Raw genomic sequence first — 24472 nt, forward strand, 5'->3', positions numbered from 1 at the left:
TATATATACACAGTACCTCACAAAAGTGAGTACACCCCTCTTTTTTTTGTAAATATTTTATTATATCTTTTCATGTGACAACACTGAAGAAATGTCAGTGAGAATTCCTTGCACCGGAAGTTGGGGAAGGTCTGTGCGATGGACGCAGACAACCCCCGCTGCTAACCGCACCTCCTAACGGCTGCAGCGGACGTTGTCTACGCGAATCACGTTGACGTCTACACGCTGCCCCGGCTACACACCGGGGAGTCAGAAGCACCGGTAAGTTTGGGGGGGGGGCTGCGGGGGATCTGTCTCATAGTCAGACTTATTTGAGGTCTGATTATAAGACGAGGGGTCTTCTTCAGAGCATTTGCTCTGAAAAAAACCTTGTCTTATAATCGAGCAAATACGGTACCTTTACACTTGGGGTGCTCCACTTAAGGATTGTGGATGTCATTTCCCTTTTTTTTAACTGTGTATTATTCCTAAATATAGATGTAATGATATGGAGTGTTATTTTTAATAAGGAAGGGGAATTTAAGTTTTTATTTTCTGTATTTACAGCTCAGGAGCAATTTGTTGAATTGAGTTTTATGGGCAATACAGTACTAAACGATTATTTATTTATTTATAATTGTCAGTTAACAATAGTGAATCTTCAAGTTCAATAAAACGGTTTTAAAGTTTTGTTTTTTTAAAAAGTAGTTATGCTTCATAACGAATCTATGAGCAGAATCAAGTGACAAACATTTCTTAATATAAAAAAATAAATATTTTTTTTTAGGTAACAAGTTATGTTAAATGAAACACTCTTTTTTGATTGTACAAGTTTATGCATGAGCTGCAGAAAAATCCCACTAGGTGGGGCTGTACTCTCACACAAAATGCCTAATATTTAACACCTAGTTTGTTAGTTTAATAAATAAAAAACTAAATATTATTTACATGGAAATAATACTATTTCAAATTAAATATTTTTATCAAACAAGTGATGAAGCTATATTTTTCTTAAGAAGCAGACATAATATTTCATATGGCTTTACTCTTCATTACTTTATACAGTAAACACAAACATTATACTCCCCTAATGAAAAATAGTTTTTCTGTATAGTCTCTAAAGTAATCTAAATATTGTAGTATGATCATTCCTTGTCTGATATTTAATATATGTTGTTTGATCGTTATTATACATGTTAAAACAGTAAAGGAATGGAAAGATACATGGGATAAGCATATGGCTATCCTGTATCTAAGATGAGACCAAGGCTTGATTAAGGTTTGAGTCTTTACAGTGGGAAAAACTTTCAGACTAGATGGGCCAAAGAGTTGTATTGCCCTCTAATTCTACAGGAAATAGGTGTATCCTGGGGTAGATTAATGAAAGGTGGTTCATTAGTGAAATCACTGAGCGTATTTTACAACATTGTTTAGTAATCAGATGAATGAACAGATTTAGAAGAAACTCTTCACCAAAAAGAAGGATGTTCTAGCACATAAAGTTGAGTTGCTGGAAAATGTCACATCATCTTCCATAATATATAAACATATGTATAGGACACAAATATGACAGTATAGAGATTGCAGTAGCTTTTGTCAAAAATACAATGGTGGTTTTAAACTAAACATTTATCAGACAGAAAGATAGAAAGTTTAAGTGGATTTCTATATTTTCTAATGTGTGTATTAAAAAAGGATTATTTTATGAAACAAGTTCTGTTGGCAAGGGCTTTCTTTCAAACAATTCTCATAATGCTCAATAAACTGTTCAGTAAATTTTATACATGCACCATTTCACTGGTTGTTTCATTACATTGCCACTAGAGGGAGATCGTTTGCAATAAAACTAAAATATCTCTTGTAACTTGTAATTGAAGTGTAGTTGCACCTAAAATTTAAGTTAGACTGTCATGGATTATTATAAAATAGTATGTGTATATTGCATTTTACTACAATATAATGCTTATTTACTGTAAGAACAAGACAAAACAAACTGGACATTAACAGAGAAGAAAGTATACTAATGTGTTACCTAAATCCAGATGAACCTTGCCAGATCCTTATCGATTAGAAATAAGACAATCCAATACCCTTGAAAAGTCAGCGGCAGTGCTGTGAAATGTCGGGCTGTGGTTTGCTTGTTGATTTTCCTTAAGTAACACATGAAATGGGTTATGGCTATTTCTGCTTCTTCCGCACACTACATAGAATTGTTTTGTTGAGGTAATAATCAGCCACATGTGTCTGATTTAAAAACTTATAATGCCTGCAGTTTAATTTATTGTGCAAATTTAATGCATCTATGGTTAAGTACAGGAATAAGGTGCAATTATAAAATACCTTAAAGCTCTTCTTATACATCTACTGGTTTTTGTCCTTCTACTAATGCAAAATAAATGCCAATAAATCAATGAAGAATAAGTACAATGAAGACTTATTGAGTAAGATGTTAAAGTTTTATATATGCACAAAACTTTTTTATGGGCTGTATACAATCAAAAAACATACTTTGTTCAGAGAGAAGGAAAATAAATATAGATTTAACATATTCATAACCAAGGGTATTTTGTAACCTAAAGATTGGAGGCTTTTTGCCATTTTCACCATATGTTTGTTCAACAACTATTCCCCTTTTTGTGTTTCATGCACCCACACAAATTATATGTCGTTATTTCTAGGCCATTAGGGCTTTTTCCAAACCATATTCATAAATATAACACACGACTTCTTAGCACTAAAATAAAAAATGTGGATGTAAATGAAACACATTTTGCCAAGGATTTCTTCTATAGAATTTTAACCTTCTGGCAATGTAACCTGTGCAGAGGAATTCTGCTTAGGCATTCAAACATTGTAAGGTAAACCAAGACTGGCATTAACCAGGCAGAGCTGTCACTTTAAAGCCAGAAGCTGCCTGGTGACGTATGTCCAATGGCTGGTTATGCACATGCGCACACTACATCTTTATGCTCTAGCAGAAGAGGTTCAAGAGAAGAAGCAAAAAAAGCAAGTTTTCCAGATAACTTTGTCACAGTTTCTTTACTTTCGTTATTACCGGTACTTTGTGTACTTACGTAGACTATGAAGCACTGTAGTATCTTGTAGTTTGTTGTTTTTGACATATTTTCCTTTCCATTACAAGCAATAAATGTTACACACTCTTTCATAGATTTTAGACAAATTGCATAACACTGCATAACTGGAAAGTAAGATTGTGTGAGTGATTGCCCGGTGTGCCAGTTCCGGCCTGAGGATAACATTGATCACACCAATTCTAATATTTTGGACCCTGCCGACAGAGTTGTTAGGAGACAATTTCTTGAGCATTAGGAGTTTTTTGTTTTTTTTTACCAAAAAACACAGGATGTACTATTAAGTTCTAGTGGTCGTTGTGAAAAAAAAACAATGCTCACCTTGAGGATGTGCAAGAATACTCGGAGACCAGGATTACTTGAACATACACTGAAGTACTTAAAGCATCTATATGTATAATATTATGGACACTGCCTGTAAAAGAACTTAGTATATTAAAAAATGAAATTAACCCTTAAATGCTCATGCAGTTAGAGTTCAAGAATGAGACAGTAATTTTAATTAGAGTAGTATTTATAAGCATAGAAAAGAAAAATGTTGGTGCACTAAGCCCAGGCTTAAATAATACAGATGTGCAAAGTGAAGCCTGCAGGTGTGAGCATGTAGCAAATACTGTCTATTGGCTGTACAATGTATACAAAAACAAAAGCTGTCTGCACTTCTCACCCTAATAAAGTTGGCAACAAATATATAAACATAATATAAATGAGAGGTTTTGGTTATATGAATTGGTCAAAGCATAATTAAGCTCACCCGCCACGTCAAGGCACACTCTCAATAGGGTGAGAACCTACTCTCACCTCATCCCCCAACACATCAATAAGGTTTTGGTAGAATTATAAACTGTGCCCACTATGTAAGAGGTGAAGTAGGTTCTCCATCTATTTAGAATATTATTTATGTTGAATGAATTAGCAGAACATGAAAAGTCTTAATTTCAAAGAGATAAACATGATAAATGAGTTCAATACAGTTTACAGTTAAAAGCAGGGGCGTAACTAGACGCCTCAGGGCCCGGGTGCGAGAATCTGTTAAGGGCCCCCCACCCCCTCACCCCCCCCCAAAAAACATGATTTTTACCCAACAATTTTTTTTCAACTAATTCAACAAATTCAATTTACATATTGAATCATATCTGTAAAAAAATCAAAGAAAAAGGGGCGCATGTATAAAGGGCATAATCCAGGGGTGTCCAAGTTTTTTTTGCAGTGGGCCACTTCATCAGAATTGTATACGTGCGCGGCCGCACTCATTTTTCACTGTGACAAAAAATATGGCCTTTAATAAAATATGCAGATTAAAATAAAGTAAAATGACACAAAACCTTTACTCTTCCTCTCACTGATTTCTGGGCCTTGAAAGTTTTGCGACTACAAATTCAGGATTCCCTAGATTTATTCTAGGGATGAACTAAAATGAAAATTCTGGACCAAAACATTCAGGGTTCACTTAGCCAAAACCGAAAATGACCCCACCTTTAAAAATAATAATAAAAACTCACATGTTTAATAAAAGTAGGTAACACACAATTGGACAAAATTAGCAATATGACTTGGCATGATAGGAGTGTGATTGCTAACAGCAATCACACTCCTATCATACCCAGGCAACCAGTAAATGCTGGTACCTAGGCATGATGGGACTGTGCTCGCTGTGATTGCTGTTAGCAATCACACTCCTATCATGCCAAGTCAGCCAGTACATGCTGATACAGGGTGGCTGTAAGTGATGTGCAGACCCCATACTGCTGGCAGCATCACTACACAAGGGGGGCAGCTAGCTAGGTTTCAGCATGTACTGGCTGACTTGGCATGATAGGAGTGTGATTGCTAACAGTAGTCACAGTCCCATCATGCCTAGGTTCCAGCACTTAGACATCCATCCAGTAAATGCTGGAACCTAGGCATTATGGGACTGTGATTGCTGTTAGCAATCACACTCCTATCATGCCAAGTCAGCCAGTACATGCTGGTACAGGGTGGCTGTAAGTGCAGACCCCATACTGCTGGCAGCATCACTACACAAGGGGGGCAGCTGGCCAGGTTTCAGCATGTACTGGCTGACTTGGCATGATAGGAGTGTGATTGCTAACAGCAATCACAGTCCCATCATGCCTAGGTTCCAGCACTTACACATCCATGCTATCACACACACACACTCATTTATTCATATAATCATTCATTCACAGATTCATTCCCTCAATCACACACTCATTCAAACACCCTCCCCACCCCCTTACCTGCACTGCAGCTCCTCGATGCCGCTCACAGACTTCAGCAGGGGGCGCGGCCTCCCTCTGCCTTCTCTGCTAAAGCACAGAGGAAGTAGGATGTCACGTGAACTCCGCTTCCTCTGTGCAGTCCAGAAGACCCTCCCACAAGTAAGTAGCAGGGCTTGAGCTGCGGCTCGCGTAAGATCGGTTGCCCTGGCTGCCGATCTTACGCGGGCCGCACCTCGAGGTCTCGCGGGCCGCATTTGGAAAAAAGATTTCGGGCGGCCCCTTGGCTTGGGCCCCCCTGCCGCCGGGGCCCGGTCGCAGTCACGACCCCTGCGACCCCGGTAGTTCCGCCACTGGTTAAAAGTACTAGTTTAGGCCTGTTCCAATCAACTGTACAACAAAAACTAAGTTTACAACAGAAAGTTGTATGTAATAATAAATAGATTATTGGATTGTGATCTTGCCCTGGGGGGTTCTAAAAATTATCGATTTGTTGAACACTCCGGTTTTTACCATCTATGAAAGGTTCATAAATCAGCCCCAGTGCGGACCAATTGTATACGGTTTTGTTACACTAGGAGAAAATCTTTCACAATAATAGACCAGAAACAGTTGGTGGTCAATATATTAGACATACTAGAAATAAATTCAGATTTTAAAAACCAGAATGTACCTGTTTAATAATGAATGCCTGAAGTTTGAATTCCAGTATACCACACACTTCAGTATTTTTATGGATGTTTCAGTCCAGGTGATGAATGAACACATTGGGACCACTGGTAGAGTGAGTGCTAATCAAATACAAATCCAATACAATTCCAATCCATATCTGTATATTTCTCATATGATTCAATATACTTGGGATATATCAGATTAACGTGAGGGACCTGGTAATATTTGCTTAATTATATTTTGGAGACTATGATATATTTACTTATTTCATGGTGTTCAAAGCCAAGAATCTGGTACATAGTTCCTGCAGGATAACATGTTCATTGTGCGTTTTAAAACCAATATATCATTTCCATGTAATGCCTTTTATGAGCATATCCAGATTTCCTGTTTGATTTGATCACATCAGGTCTAATTCTATACCAGGAGTAAAGCAGATCTGCCTGTTTCTTCTGGTTACTCCCATAAGCACCAGACAATAACTTCTACCACTACTCATCTACAAAGACCATCTATGATAATGTCACTTCGTGGCAAATTTTGTTCCTCTGGTACTTATATTGCTGAATCTAATGGTATGTGATCAGTGTACTGCTACAAATATACAATAGAACAATAATAATGCCTAATGCATGCTGTAATTTAACACAGCATTTATGTTTTATAATGTTATTAAATTTTTAATTATTCCTGCCCAACAATATAGACCCTAAAAAATATATTCTTATTATCATGCTTATAAAATGTCTTCGCTGTCACAACTGAAATAAAATTGTGATTGAAGTCATCATGGAAAACCATTACCATCTATCACTTGTGTTATTATATTTTAATGTTCGGCTTATAAATTATTCAGGTGTGTATTCTAGTCTCGACACCCACCTAAGGCACACCCGTACCTCCCAAGTGTCTCAGTTTTTGCGGTAGAATAGCTGGCCTACTGTCCCTTTGCAGGCAGTAGCGATCATGAGCCTATTAGGGATCTCCCCTTGTAAAGTCTATTGCCGTTCCCACTTTGCAGTGGTGTTTTGGATTTCTTGGCCAGGATATGTGCAACTGCAATAGCAAACACCACTTTGTTCTCAGCAACATTCCCCAAGTACAGTGATGCCCTACATGCATTGGTTTGGAATGTTTTGGGAAAGCTACATTTCTTTTACAAAATATTTTTGAAATATATTTTATATATATTTTTTGCCATAACTAGAGGTCCCATGTAGGGTCTTTTCAGACCCCAGGGGATCCCCCTGTGAGATCATCAATTACATCACTGGAAAGGAAATGCCTGAACGATAGTTTAGGCATTTAAATAACCTGAACAGTGCTCACTTTCAGTGATGTCTCATTTGATCGCTTGGCTTGGGGCTATAATATAAAAATGTTTTCACCTAGAATACTAATAATTAAATTGTATTTTGAATGAATGTTGTCTTAACATTTCAAGTGCCCCAAATACTTTTAACCTTAAATATTTTAAATCTGTATAACTATACCTGCGAATTATCAGTGCAGATAATCCAATGTTCTCCCTCCTTGGTTTAATGAAGAGGAGGGACATATGGCCAGGTGTGTTAGCCCCAGGGAGTCTTAAGTAGGGGAAATTGGAAAGGGAGTGGGCACAGCAAAATATTGCCCCCCCCCCCGAGAAATGGGAAAATGACCCGGAAAAGCAGCGCTTCACCCAGAGACTACAGGTCAAACACAGAGTCCCCAAGTATATTTATGAGCAAAACCTATAGGACAGTGCACAGAACAAGCCGAATAGTGTTTTTTGTTATTTATTATCATGTTGCTTTTTAAAGATTTTGACATCAAATTATAGAGGGTTTAAAGGAAAAACATCTACTTGTAATTTTCTCATTTATAATTGGACATTTTGAAAAGGAAACTCTCCAGATTCCAGGTAAGCTAATCTATTTCTCCTATGTTAATTGCAGTATGCATGCTCAAAACAACGGAGCACAATTACTTCATGGCGCGTTCTGGAACTAATAAAATATACTATTGATTGCATTATGGAAAACACCATGCTCACACAAGAGTACCGCGGCTAACTATGAACGTGACAGCAAGTTTTCATTTTGTTTTCTAGACTTCCTACCATTGTACACGGTCTGTTTCTGCATATCAAGTGTGATTTTAATTTAAGTTGGGAATACCCGCTGAGTTTTTTGTTTGGTGGCCCTATTATCTTACACTTATACCTCTTCTCGCATGCAGTGTGACCTGCTGTTTTTAATTTGGATTAAGATAATCAAAACTAATTTATTGAGCAGCATTTAAGGTTGAGACAGAAAGTTAAATTGATTTCTAAGCTCATTGCCCTGGTCTGTGACTGTTTCATTTTTTATTAGGAGCTTAATTTAACACAATTATTGCTTCTGAAAGTTGATAATGTGAGTGATCTACACAGATTCTAGTCTCTTTCATCTTCTGTCCATCCTAAATAGCACATTAAATTCAATTTGCCTCAAGGATCTTAACCAAAGCATATTCTATTCCCATGCACATATGTTCTGAATAGCTAAATCATCCCAATTATAGAAAAGTAAATATTTAATGCGTGACTGTTATATAGGCAATTTCTGAGTGATCAAACCCAATCATTTTATATACATGTATTTTTTTTTTAAAGAAATCCTATTTTTCGTATATAGTAGGGTGAAGAAGTTATCTAAAATCTATTTAGGGGCTGTAAATTAAATTAAATTTGTTTTATGCCGGTCTTTTTTTTGTCTTCAATTATTTTCCTAGAGGTTGTATGAAACACAAAAGTGCAAACACTGCAAATACAAAGATACTAATGTTAGATATCCCTGTGAAAAAAGAAAAGGAGGCATTTATCAGAAGTAAAAATACAAACAATGAACTAGATATTACTGTACATGGCATAGGGAGAACTTCTGCTTGCCTGTATATCTCTGCACATATGTATATGTATATAGAGGAGAATGATGTATGCGTGTTTGATGGGGTGTAAATGTTTCAGGTAGCACATTCAGAACTTGTCCCAATTGTGAGTCCCATTGTTTGATGCACCACACTTGTTGTAACAGCAAAGATTTATCACGTGCTTCCAACCCACCACCCCTGACCCTATAGTATGGAATGAGTATAAACACTTGGCAAAATATCAAAATTAGTTGTGATAGGGGCTGCCATCAAAGCCTATGCACCCTCTTATGTGATGTGGGTGCGTGACATATACACACATATATATATATATATATATATCTCAAGTGGTATTAAAATTAATTTCTATGTGCACTAAAGCATCATGTTCCTTTACTGAATGTATTTTGAAGGTTTGGATTTGAGTGCTGGTAGTTTGTTCTTCTGTGTATGTTAAATATGGCTACATTTAAATTCCATGGCATTGCTGCCACTCAATAAATTACAATAGCACGCAGACCTAAGTTGTCCTTAAATGCTACATGTACCTTTAGTTTTGCTTCTTTTCAGAGTGAAGAAAATATATGGAATATTTTTATACTATTATTACAATAAAAGATTACTCCCTAGATCTACTTAATTGCACAGCTTAGTAGTGGTAGCCCTTGGTGAACTTTATTTTACATTAGAACTCTCCAGCTCTTAAATTACTACAACCCTTTCAACCCCTTACATAGTTTGTAACTAGTCCTGTACCATACGCAGCCTTGCTTTTTAACTTTACTCTTCGGATTTATAAGGTCTTGTCACTAGGGGGCGCTAAATACCTAATGCAAGTGTACAGCTTCAAGTCCGGATAAAATGAATTAATAAATCGAATTAAATGTGGAATTGTTGCACACTAAACTGCATCTTAAGTGTAATTTATATTCTTCACACACGCAACTTAATATATTCAATGTTTAATACTTTATTCAAAACAGTCAAAATAAAAAAAATATATGTATACCAAAAGACTTTGACTCATGTATATCATACTCATATAAATGTATAATTTAATTGATGATTAAAATAACATTATTTTAGATTTCAAGTTATGAGTTTAATAAAATGAAAACAGCTTTACATAAAATATACATTCTAGTAGGCTCTGATTCAATCCTACGGAAAAGTAAACAAAAGCAATAAAATGTTTCTGTGCGGAAGTCAGAATATTTGCACAAGTGTTTAAAAACATGGAAACATTTCATGCAGGAAATATTAAGTACAGTTATTGGAGAAGATTACACTCATTTGTACAACTTGAGAATTTTGACAAAACCTTAAAGAAACTGCAATGCCATTTTTTAAATTAATTTAGCTGCCATTACAAAATGACTTTTCTTAGCTCCATGTGCCCTACAGAATATTTCTATGTGAAACACTCTGTAGAGCATCTACGTCCCTCCGCTTACCCTTGAACTTTCTGGGTTTTTAGCCAGATGCAACAGAAATCAGAGATAATTACTGTGTCAAAGGTCAGTGTTTGACTTCCAGGGGTCAGTTTCCATCTACTCCATACCCATGTTCTGCCCACTGAGTTCCCTTTTTAATCCTTTTCATGACTATACCTGCCCAATATTGTAGCCTTATTGTAAATAAGCCTCTCCTTGGCTCATGTGAAGACAATTAGAGCTAGAGCTCCCAGAGAGCTTCCGGGGGATGATTACCATGTCTAGCACCTCGTGTATCTGATCATCAATATATATATCTATATATGTTTTCTTTCTCTTTGTTTACGTTGTGACTGAAATGTCCACCTGTGCTGCTTATGCGTCTTCTTAATATAATACCCATTTGTTATTTATTGCTAAACAGAATGACATTGTGTAACCATGTTATATTCATTTCCTTTTAATACTTAGTATTGTTTTCAATATAACTTCCCTTAGTAACAGTTTTGTGATTTTTTTTTTATAAACTAACATTTTATTATTGTGAAGTTAATCCTCTTTTCTTCAAAAGTAATATATTTGTATGTCAAAAGGAGGCAAAGTGGATTTTGAGTCAATACAAATAAATGCCCTCCATTCCCAGAGCATAGCAGAGGGCATTACAATAATTGACCCCCCACGGTGAGGATGTGAAAGAGAAGCAGCAGTAGTAGTAGGGCACTGGGCCTTGCAGCAGGCACTAGCAGATTATAGAAACATGAAGCCCACTGGAGCAAAACTGAATTTCACCAATACTGTAGAAATTTAAAAAAAGGTTCTCCCAGAGTAAGGATGGTGAAAGAAGAGCAGCAGTAGTAGTAGGGCACTGGGCCTGGGCGGGCTGACAGATACTGGGTGATAGTAGCCCCTTGGAACAAGACTTGATTTCCCCAATAACATTATTATTATTATTATAATTTTTAACAAAATGTTTCCCCAGAGTAAGGATGTTGAAAGAACAGCAGCTGTAGTGGTAGGGCATTGGGCCTGGGCAGGCACTGGCAGATGATAGGCACATGCAGCCCCTTGGAACAAGACATATGCCCTTCTGCCTCAGTTCTACCCCTTTTTTGACCAGTGTCCCTACACCGGCTGCAGTGGTATTGTCCTCCAAATATTCGGACAGCCACCAGTGTGCCGTAAGTGAAAGGAAGGCATGATGTGAACTAGTGGCACTCTATATGTGGGAGGTGAAGTCGATGGTTTGTCCAGCTGCCTTGGACAGCTTGTCCTTCAACAATGACACACAATACTGGTAAAGGGAGAGCACCATAGTTCTGCTTAACAATTGTCTTAAACTACTCAGGAACAGGATTTAAATTTTAAACAACTGAATTGTTTTGTCACCAATATTTTTTTATCAATGGAACATAATATATGATATGATAGGAAGATACTAAAAACTATTTTGTGTTTTACACAAATTAGAGATTTGACTGGGCAACTGTCTTAATCAACTAAACTCTACTCAGGAACAGCACATTTTTTTGTGTTGACCAAAAGCTAGAGGCTTTGCCCTAAAATAAATTGGGAAAAATTGTCTAATGCGGTCCTGTAAGTGACTTTTAGCTGGTCGCAATGAACAAATCAAACAAAAGCAATTGAAATAGCTCAACACAATGAATGTTCAAGTGGTTTCCCCAAATTTGACTGAAAATTAGACTTGGGCACCAGGGGGCTCTTCGTGTTCGTCTTCGTGCTCATCTTCGGCAAAAAAAAAACTTCGGATTCCGCGAATATTCGCCTGGTCCTGTCTTCTCTTCGAGCGAATATTTGCGGACATTCTTCGTGTTCAGGTTTTCTTCGTTTTCCCCGGTTAAGGGGTTAATACGGGGTTAAAGCCGCTCTGGCGCCAGGAGTTTAAATGTCCGTATGAGCAACTCTATTGGTCGTCAGCAGGGGGCTCGTCTGCCATCAACCAATGGCAGACGAGCCCCCTGCTGGCGACCAATAGGGTCGCTCGTACAGACTGTTAAACTCCTGGTGCCGTAATTGTTCGGCAGATCCCGCTGGTCTCCCTGTTCTATCATTTATTAACTGATAGAACAGGGAGACCAGTGGGATCTGCAGGGTAAGTTGCAGCATTGGGATTTTAAAAGTCTGTACGAGCGACTCTGTTGGTCGCTCGTACAGACTTTTAGGCTCCTGGTGCTGTAACTTACCCGGCACATCCCACTGGTCTCCCTGTTCTATCAGTTAAATGTCCGTACGAGCGACCAATAAAGTCGTTCGTACGGACATTTAACTGATAGAACAGGGAGACCAGTGGGATGTGCCGGGTAAGTTGCAGCATTGGGGTTTTAAAAGTCTGCACGAGCCATTCTGTTGGTCGCTCGTGCAGACTTTTAAAACCCCAATGCTGCAACTTACCCGGCACATCCCACTGGTCTCCCTCCCTGTTCAATTAGTTAAAGACCAGTGGCATCTGCAGGGCAAGTTGCAGCATTGGGGTTTTAAAACCTCAATGCTGCAACTTACCCTGCCGATGCCACTGGTCTCCCTCCCTCTTCAATTAGTTAGTCTGTGCCGGGTTAAATGTCCATACGAGCGACCAATAAAGTCGCTCGTACGGACATTTAACTAATTGAACAGGAAGGGAGACCAGTGGCATCTGCAGGGTAAGTTGCAGCATTGGGGTTTTAAAACCCAAATGCTGCAACTTACCCGGCACATCCCACTGGTCTCCCTCCCTGTTCAATTAGTAAGTCTGTGCCGGGTTAAATGTCCGTACGAGCGACCAATAAAGTCGCTCGTACGGACATTTAACTAATTGAACAGGAAGGGAGACCAGTGGCATCTGCAGGGTAAGTTGCAGCATTGGGGTTTTAAAACCCCAATGCTGCAACTTACCCTGCAGATGCCACTGGTCTTTAACTAATTGAACAGGGAGGGAGACCAGTGGCATCTGCAGGGTAAGTTGCAGCATTGGGGTTTTAAAACCCCAATGCTGCAACTTACCCGGCACATCCCACTGGTCTTCCTCCCTGTTCAATTAGTAAGTCTGTGCCGGGTTAAATGTCCGTACGAGCAACCAATAAAGTCGCTCGTACGGACATTTAACTAATTGAACAGGAAGGGAGACCAGTGGCATCTGCAGGGTAAGTTGCAGCATTGGGGTTTTAAAACCCCAATGCTGCAACTTACCCTGCCGATGCCACTGGTCTCCCTCCCTGTTCAATTAGTTAAAGACCAGTGGCATCTGCAGGGCAAGTTGCAGCATTGGGGTTTTAAAACCTCAATGCTGCAACTTACCCTGCCGATGCCACTGGTCTCCCTCCCTGTTCAATTAGTTAAATGTTAAAGGGTTAAGGGGCCGTGCAAGTGAGCCTATTGGTCGCTTGCACGGCCCTTTAACCTATGGATTTCCGCTCCCGTTAACCCCTTCGATGCTGTGTTAGATAACGCAGCATCGAAGGGGTTAATGGGAGCAGAAATCCATAGGTTCGCTGTCAGGGGTTACAAAGACCGTGCGAGTGAGCCTATTGGTCACCTGCAGGGTCTTCCTCTGGCATCAACCAATTGGTTGATGCCAGAGGAGGTCCCTGTAGGCGACCAATAGGCTCATTCGCACTGCCCTGTAACCCGTGACGGCGAACCTGCGGATTTCCACTTCCGGGAATTGCCGCGAAGACAAGGTAAGTTAGAAGAGGGGGGGGGGGAATGGTAGACGAAGACGAAGACAATCACGAAGATCTTCGTGGTGTGTGTCTTCGTCTTCGCCTACGTTTTACCGCCGCCGCCTTCTCTTCGGCGTGTCTTCGGAACGAACACGAAAACGCACTCTTCGTGTTCGTTTCCATGTTCGCCCGAAGACGAATGCATAAGTCTACTGAAAATGCAACTTACAATGACTTCAAGGAATGCTTAATTGTCATGTGACACAATCAAAATAGGTGTACAATTTTCAATATTGTTTTTACGTGAGAAAACATTCAGAAAAAGAATACAATTAATATGTTAGCTCAATTTATGTGTTGCTTAAGTGGAACAGCTTTAAAATCCCAGAACTGGTCATGTTATATATGATATTCAAGGTATGCTTGGTACAGCCATTTATAATGCGTGTTGCTGTGAGTTTTAATATTAATTCATGTGGCAGATTAGTTATATTTAATAATTAACATTTTTGAATGACTGTTTATATGCTGACACTATTGCATATTCCTAAAACTCTTTGGAGTGCAACATTTAGACTTCAAACATGCATAATTAGGAGGCAGCATTGAATGAAATAGATTATTTGTCAGTCTATCAACCTAAAATAGTTCAAAGAGGATAAAAATAAACACTTGTCCTCAGCTTACCTTGTTGATATTGCAAATTAAAGATCAATAGCTCTGCTGTGTCAAGGAATTAAAGCATATTAATTACAAATGTAATATTCCAAGACTAGTTCTGCACAAATGAAAATCAGCCAAACCGGATCTGAGTACACAAATTAGCAAAATTCAATAAAGATTGAAGTCAATAGTAATGTGTAATACCATTAACAACCTGATATTAATTTTGCTAATCACTACAGATTAATGATCGAGACATTTTTCAGACAAAGGTCCAGATTTTGAAATCAGATGGGATGTTATATCACTACATGATTGTGGATTTAGCAATTATTGCTGGAGTTAGGAACCTTTTTGTTTTACTTCTGCCAGTGACGGTATGCACATATTCAGGTTTACTTATGGATTGACTTGTTGAGATGGATGAAGATGCTTTGCTCTGGAAATGCTCTTCTCTAACACAGAAAATTCTAACTTACTTACTTACTATTTCCAACACCTTTTCATTCACAGTATTAAAATGTATGGCAGGTATGTATATTACCTGATTAAAACAGTACAGAGGCAGCTCCTCTCTCCCAGTGTCCAGCTGTACCCATGGAAGAGTGGGAGCGCTTTAGGTCACAAAGAAATATAACTGTGGGTTTTTTTTTAAATTTTGCATTGTTTTATTCGTGTTGACATGGAAAAATAGTTGTGAGCAAGAAAAGAAGGGCCCTTTTTGTATAAGTGCTCCAGAGTCCCAAATTCCTTAATCTGGCCTTGCTCTGCAGGTTTATTTTCCTAAATCAAATTGATTAAATTAATTGGGAGCTTGGTGCGATGCCTATTGATGAATACACTCCATCTCTCCATATCTGTAATGCTGAACTCAGTAGGATACATCCTCATTAAATGTAAATTGTTATATCACCTTATATTTAGTAAAAAAGGAACACCATCTTCTTAACACCATGCTTGTTCCGTTACTCATAGAGTAGGGAAAGGGTAAACTGTCACAATTTTACCCAAGTTATACACAAAATCCAAACATAAAAAAATACTCATAATATATTAATTTACTTGTCTTGAGCTTGGAAATACGTCATTTGCGTAGGTTTTTTGAAGCTATTTTAATATATAATATATTACATATTATTATATTAAAATCAGAGGATCTCCCTAACTGCCCATAATCCTGCAAAAGCAGGACAGTCTGACAGTTTTGTGGGACATTGCCTGAAAATTGGGACTGCCCCACACTAAAACAGGACATGTGGAAGATATGCTTTTATGTTTAAGCCCGTTACCTGTCTGTTTATATGTTATGGTTGCTGTGCACAGAGAAAAGTTAAACATATATATATCATAAAATGACATGTATCTTTGATAAAATAGAAGAAAGGATCAGGTGCATACTAATGATGTTTTTGATCTGAATTAGCTTGAATTTCCATGTTATACTTCAAGGATTAGATCAAATGAGAAACATGTTTCAGTTACTGTTCATCTTAAGATCATTTTTAATTAATTTGGATGTTTCAACAAGAGAGACAACTATACGCATACTGTATACAAGAAGGAGTATGTCTGCCTACATGTTCAGAGTTTTCACAGAGTCTTTGAAGCAAAGGTACAAGAGCTGGCATGGGAAAATGGTTAGGTCAGATGGTGCTAGCATTTAGTAAAGAAAATGGATAAATAGTTTCCCCAAGGGGATGCTCTTATTCAAATATTTTGTTCCAGTACCACAAGGGTGTCTAGCGTAACAAGGTTCTATTTAGTAGGAATTCAAGCAGTGAAGTCAATATGACTGACCAGAAATGACTGAGGTTGCTCACATTCTAACATTTGCAAAACAGCTGTCAGATTCACTAAAGTGTGAGTTGTGTGCTTGTGGCTATACCAGTGGCATTGCTAGGTCTCCAGAAGATCCAGGGCTAAAGCCCATAGCAGATTTGATAGCAGTGGACACTGCTTTGGGAGTAGTCCCTGCACAACACTGCACACACACACATATATACATATAAACACAAGCACACTCTCCCCTTTCTCATAATTTCAACCCTATCTCATGATTTCTCCTTTCTCTCATTATCTCTCCCCTTTCTTGTTACCCCCATTTATTTATCCCCTTTCTATTTATATCTCCTTTTCTCTTTGACCCCCCCTTCCTCATTATCTCCTTTGCTCTTCTCTCTTCTCCCTTCCTCCTTCTCTTTATCTCTCCATTTTCTCTTTATATCTCCCCTTCTGTCATTTATTTTTTTTATTATAATCTTCAATACATTTTGAAATATAAATAGACAAAACAAAATACAGAAGAAAAAAGACAAAAAACATAAGACAAATATGTACCAGTTAAAAGTCAAGGGAATCACAAGAGGGGGGTAAAGAGCAGGATCATATTATAAGTGTTAGCACCTTTTTTGTTTTTTAAGCTATATGACCAGGGTTCCTACTGTATGCTGTATATTTTCTCCATATTCTTTCCCACATCCCTTGTGTCATTTCTATCTCCCCACTTTCTGTTTATTTATTCCCTTTCTTTTTATCTCTCTCTATGTCCTCTTTATCTTCCACCTTCCTCTTTATCTCTCATTATCTTTTTTTCCCCCTTTCGGACCAGGATGGACCAGCGTGTTGTGAACAATTTTGGACCGACCCTTAAGGCAATTATGGCACCCCCCCTAGTAAACCTCCCCCCTATGTACAGCACTGGTGCTGAGCGCTGGGACACCAAAGCCCGATGCCCAGAACTAATAGCCGGTGTTGTATCCTTTATTTGGCACCCGTTAGAGACATATATGATTTCTCCAACCAGCCCATAGCCTCGAAAGCATACTTTAGCCCAAGAGTGTCTATTCGGGGCTAAGAATTTGAGATTCAGGGTTCAGCCCCAGTAACCCAGTGACACCACTGGACTATACATTTTGCCATTTTTAGTAGGGTCATGCAGGTTTGAAAAACAAATATAAAAATAGAGATGCCCACCACAAAAAATAAGACACCAAAATCCCCCTATTTAATCCACCCCTTACCGATGGAAATGAATTGAAAAATATCCACTGGTTGTATGGGAGAGGGTGTATATATATATTTAAATGTTTAGAAGATACATTACGTCCTCTATTGACTTCAATAAGCCCCAATCAAGTCTATGGACACTATTCAAGTTTTTGTTTAGTCTGTGTGTACAGAAAAATAGTTTTAAGGCGGGGGCTCTTTTTATATGTTCACATTTTCCCCTTCAGATAGTTAAATATGGACATGTATATTATTATCTTTAGCAGTTCAGTAACAAAGATGTTATGTAGTTTACGTCTTTGATTTCTAAGGGAAAATTTTGGAACCTTACTAGTAATTATGCATCAAATTATTATCAACAACGTCTTAATGACTTTAACAAACTAGTTACAAGTTTGTGTAGCATTTTAGATATATTATTTGTATTTATTGTTGTTGTGAAGTTGGGCATGTTGTGGACCTCACAATCTGCTGCCCATACATGAATGGAATTTGTGCAAGTATTCTCTGAAACCATCCAGAGCAATGTCACTGGCAAGCTGGGCTGGACTTGGGCCAGACCCCAAGGGTGGATGGCAGTGACATAACGATAACAGCATGGCAGCTCTCATAGTTTACAAGCCACTGTGAATATAGGCTCCAGCCAAGTGGTGTGTGTTAGAGTGAGTGCCCGTGTAATTGAGTGTGTGCAAGTGTGTGTTAGTTATGGAGGGCACGGGCCAGAGGCACATTTAGCTTCCCCCCCCCAGGATAGCTTATTGCATGTAAAAGATGATAAGAGATAGCTTATGGCCTATAGAAAGCCTCATAGCTTTTTGTTAGAATATCTTTTCACATATGCACACTGCATAGGTGATTTATTTTGGCTACCTTGACATTTTTAATGACGGTCAGCTCTGAAAAGGCAGCCACTCATTTTATCATATTATCCACTTGTCATCAAAATACTTCTATTATAGCCGGTTCAAACCAAAAGTCCCTAGAAATGTGCTTTCTGCATGTTAAGTAGGCATTTTATACGTAAGATCAAAAGGAGATGTTGCTAAAGGTGACTGCGTTGAAGCATTTGGCTTATCTCTCTGCTACTCATAATCATTTACACTACATCATATATATTGACAAAGTGGTAATAAAATCAACAGCTTCTAATTTTTACATTGAAACTCAGCCAAAGAACATTTGATCTTGTCACTACATATCACTGTGCACGAGGCTTTAAATAACAACATAAACACTGAATAAAAACATAAATGATTTATGCTAACTCAAGTTAAAATGTTGTTATACAACACCAGCGATGTGCTCATCCATAAAGATTTTGAAATCCATAAATATCTTGCACTTATTGTGCTCATTTCTAACACTAATGAAGTTTTATCCTATTAAGTTGTAAAATCTTATCAATATATCAATATCAACGACATTCTTACATGAAAGGGCATAGCATAATTTAACCCTTTAAAACGAACATATAATATAATTGCTTGTACATAAATTTAGATTACGCATTTCGATGTTGTCTTCTTCTTACATTAAACTATTTCTAGACTAAGAACATATAGACACATCTAGAACATATGACTTTACTCACATATTTCTTGGCCTGTCCCTCTTGATGCTACTCCCACAAAAGAGGGAGCATTTCTGGCTAGCCTATCCTGGAAAGTTAGAAGAGAGCATGACTCTGTCATGAAGCGATCGTGCAGCAGAAGTGGGTCAGAACTGTTCACCACACTCATGTGGGGACCAAAGAAATGTAGGGCTTTGTCCCTGAAGCTGCCTACAGCAGCTGGGACCTGATCTCTGGTAAGCTGGCTATCTATAGGCCTATAAGTACCATAGGTGGAATCAATAGCTCAGGGGAGCTCTTTCTCACTGTTGCTGGTCTGCTTTCTTCTGATTTTCGAAGAAATTATTTATCGGAGACTAAATAGTTTAGAGTTTCTCATTGGCTTTAACATAGAGCTCTTTAGAATCAAACATTACTGTAGTATGATCCATAATAATACATGCTACTGTTCACTGCACATCTAAAGTATGGTTGGATGAACTTGTGCTTTTTTTAATGACTCATAGACCTTTTGACCTCTAAAAAAATTATTTTTACTTTGCCCTCTTTTCCATGAATACATCTTTACTGTAGTACACGATTCTCAATTTAGCTCTTCTCAGTAAATACAAGTACAATTTCTCTTTTCAATTGATAATAATAGCTTTTTGTTCCTACATGCATTTTGAATACATTAGGCAATTACTTTAATTACTAGAGAATTGGAGACAGTATGTCTTGCCTGTGTTTAGGATACTATAGTTATCTTGCTTACTTGTATATATTTTTCATACCTTACCTACAAATAAACGATAGCTTGAAAATGACCTTCCTGCAACAGACACAAGACATTTTGATGTCCAGATTATAAATATGGAGACATACCTTTGGCAGCAGGAGATGTGGAATAGTTTTTTAGTGTGATAAAAGTTGACTAATTAAATGTTGACAACCATCTTCCTGTAGTTAATCCTTTCAAACCTAATTACTATAGGCAGACCTCCTATGTTCTAACTTACAATATCCTCCCCTGTAGTTATTACTGGAAAGAAATGACATAAAGAATAATCTGAGGTTATGATAAACTCAGTCCGCCACATTATTAGGATGACAAAAAGTGAAGCCCTCTTAGTAAGAGGCAACATTAGCATCCAGGACACTGAGTTTAGAACCATAGCCATAGACATGTCGGGTACCAAATATACTTGAATGTCTGGATAGGACATGAGACACACTACGTACTGGAGCCATAGGGGCCACTTCACTATTACTATTTGTATAACCCATGTCTTTCTTACTTAAACTCGTCTAGTGTTTGATGTTTACACCAAATTTAGCAACACTCTTCTCTTTCTGCCATTTTAGGTTACAGAACCATTTGGTTACTAAGGCTGGTGCTGAACCACAACAAGTTGTTCTAGTCCTTGGTTATATTGTATATAATATGTTTGGACTCCACCACAAATAGTTTAATATTAGATGACAAGGTGCCACCTCTTTTTATGTAACAGAAACAAATAATTGAGATTCATTTTAAGATTACTATTAAATATAGTGCACATTTTTGGAAGACTTGCAAATTTATAAATCAGCTAACTCGCAATACCATCTAATGTCCAAATATTAGGTTTATGAACTTCATCATATTTTATCTTTCATTCCTTCTATGAAATCATATGTAAATCGTTTGTGCTCTGTATTAATAGTAAAATATATAAATCCTTTTAGCGACCATCCCAGTATCTTAATGTAATGCCTGAAAGTGAAATTAAAGGAAATATAAAGAATATAAAAATAATTTTGTGGCAATAGCAAAGTAGGATCTTCCCATTATGAGATAAATAGTAGTAGATATAGCAGTTAAGTTATTTTTTTCTGGATTTCATTCCAAAATTTTCTTTATATATCTTGTTGCCCCTCTCTTTTCTATTTGATCAAATCCCATAAAGCTCCCTAGAGCAATTTAATGAAAATAAATTATATAAGATATTGTCCTTTTTATTATTCTTACTGATCTTCTTACCCATCTTGTATTTAAAAGGCCACAACAATCACTTTCTTCATATTTAACTCATCAATTAATTGATTTTTTTTTTACATTTCGCCTTAATAAATTTTATAGTCCTGCTTTTATTAGCTTTTCAGACCAACCCCGATAGCCCTCTCCATGATTTGTTGCACTGTAAATCTCAAATTGATGGACCAATCTGACACAAATAATTTAAAGAAAATGTTTCTCTCTAGAACATTGTCATTCTGAATACTATTTGAACCTTTTAAATTACTGTTCTTTAGGAAGGATAAAAATTACGTGAGCGTTTACAGTTTTGAACATAATATAATGGATATTTCCTGCAATACACAGAGATTTAAAAACTTTGTAGAAATAAACAAATGCTTAAGAAACATATGTAAGATAAGTTGAGTATAAATAGTTGTTGACCATAACAGTAAATATTAAATATCAATCTCCATGTAATTATGTCAGAAAAGCACATTCCATATTAAATAAAAATATGTTAAATTCCCACACATGATCACTATTATCCCTTCCAATACTACCCATTTGTCCTGTTCAAAGAACCCATGATATCGAACCGCAGACCATAAGGCGTAGTCTGCACATCATTTTGGCTTTTAAGTATGGTGGCTGGACATCGCTAAAAGTAAATGTCTGTGGGAGAACTTACCAAATCTTGGCCAGGCGAATTGGTGGGAAATACCAACACAAGCAGTATTATTTGGGATGACTCTAGGTTTTTAAGGGGTCCTAAGCTACACTCAAAGATTGCTCATAACCTATTGGATGAAATACACATCACATGTCTAAAATACTTTCATGCACATTGTATAATGTATCTTGATAGAAGGGAAATAGGCAGAGAAAGCAGAAATTAGTGATTTCTCACAAGTAGAAAATCTTTCTGACATGTGTACTTGTCATCCTATTCAGACCTTCTTCCACAATAGTTTGTTATATTATAGATCTGCAGTTCAACAAATGATACCTTATTTCTTCATCTTGTTCTTCAAACTTGTTATATATTATTAATTCTGTTCATTAAACATCTGTGATTATTATAATTTCAGTCAGCAGGAGAAGGAACTCTTTTCCACTAGGGTGCTAGGCTATTATACTATAATTGGGTTGATTGCTTCATGGAAGAAATATTTTTAGATGATGCAAGCATGAAAAAAAAGAGTTAGGTGGTACTCCTGAATGATGCATCATTTTTTGTGTAGTTTAAATACCTGAAAATAGATCTGATCTGTTGCTTTGAGGATCCTATAATTGGTGAGTTTAGAGACACACGGTGGTTTAAAATAAGTGCAGTGCCACTGATCCAACTCCAAGATAAGTAATATGGCTATGTTAGGATTAATTGTGACTGGCCAAGATCGGTGCACTTTCACATACTGGCAGACTAAGCAATAAATAGCAATATAGTGTGACAGAATAAACAACATTTATGCTTAAGATAGGTGTTTATAGCTTCTGGATCTGCGGGAAAGGAAACTAGACAGAAGCAGAAGCGGCAGAGAAGGTAGGAAGACATTGAGAGCATGAATGAGTGTATGAGAGCATGGGAGAGTGTGAGTAAGAGTGTGATAGAGCATGAGAGAGTGAATTTATTAATCATGATATAACCTAATGGATGTGAGCAGCGTTTAGATGGGGGGCAGCATTTCATCATTGGACCCAGGCAGCACAATGTCTTGGGCCACCCCTATACCTGGAAACTTTCTAGGAGAAGAGCTGTTTCTCCAGATCTGCAGGTCAACTTATTTCAATGGGCAGGGGAACAGCAGTTACCATGCTCGTCCCTGCCCACTTCCCTTCCCAACCTATTAATTAGTGTCTTGGGCTAACCCCTTCCTTGTCTGCAGCTACCCGTAGCCCTCACACAGCTAGCCTGACCCTTGTAAAGGGAGAGCTCTGGTCAGCCTACCCTTGGGAATTTTGAGTTATGGCAATAGCAATATATTTTTTCGAATCAATAGATGAGTGAAAAAAGAGAGAAAGAAAGAGGGGAGAGACAACGCAAAAAAGTAACAAGAGAAAGAAAAGAGAGAGAAAGGAGTGCATGTCATTTTAATGACAAATTCATATAGCGGTTTTATATAATATCCATTATATTGATTATGTGTCGATAGGACATTTTAATGTTAACTTATTTTATAATAAATGTTGTTACTTGGAAATAAAGCTTAGGTGGCATTACCTTTCTGGCATTAATTAAGATATTTTAGTGAATGTATTTCATGAGTAGATAGTACGTTTGGTGCCTAACAATGTATAACTCATATAGTTTTCTTTTAGCAGCTGTAAATTAACAGTGATGACCTGCTACTTCAGGACAAAACTGCCACTTAAAATATTTCTCCCCACAGATTTCATTCTGACATTTCAAGAGTAATAAATGAGACACTTAATAGATAAACTTAATTTAATTGAATTCTGTCTGCAGCTTTCAATAGATTCATGTTAACTGTATATGGAAAGTTTATTTTATCGTCCAAAGTGAGGTTCCAATATAGTTATTCTTTTGCAAGCCGCAAAATGACACTATTGTAAAATATCAAGGTGAACATAAGGAAATACGTTAGAAAAATGAAAGAAACCTTTAAGTTAAGATATAATGGGAATCTTAAGCAATATGGTCTAGTTCTACAAATGCATTTAGTATAATTTGCTGTAACAATAACAATACAGTAAATTATAAATATTTAATTTTATTTTCTTATAACTAAATTTCATAAGAATATTTAAAAGTGTCTATACGAGTGTAAGAACATTAGGCATACATAGTCTATAGTCTAGTCTATATATAAAATATACTAAAAATGTTTAAAGGATTTGAAAAACATTGGTTTGTTATATTCCAGTTCATCTTGTATCACACTGATGGTAGTGGTAGTGAAAAGTTAATTCCCTAAAATTTAAGTTTCAACACAAACTTAAGGAGAAAAATTGTCCAAATAAACAGTTGCATATTTATTTTTACCAAAAGTCAAGCTAATGAAAAAAGTTGAAAATCCCACATTTGTTGTGCTCAGATATATTACCCATTCATAGATCTACTTTCCTTCATTTCATATAAAAATATAATGCTTACTTTCCTTTACTGGTTGGTTTCAACCCAGGGGTGTAACTTGGGATCAGATGAATTAACTAGGGATACCCAAGTTTCTCTTTTTTTTTTCACATTTACTTGGCTCAGGTTTTAAGAGGAGCTGAGTTGTCACCAACATAGCAGAGTAATTAATTAACAGCACTAATTTTTTAAATTTAAATCAAACATGTCCACAA

Source organism: Sceloporus occidentalis, unplaced genomic scaffold, assembly GCF_023333645.1.
Source record: "Sceloporus occidentalis isolate IW3139 unplaced genomic scaffold, rSceOcc1.0.p SCAF_113, whole genome shotgun sequence".
Lineage (NCBI taxonomy): Eukaryota > Metazoa > Chordata > Lepidosauria > Squamata > Phrynosomatidae > Sceloporus > Sceloporus occidentalis.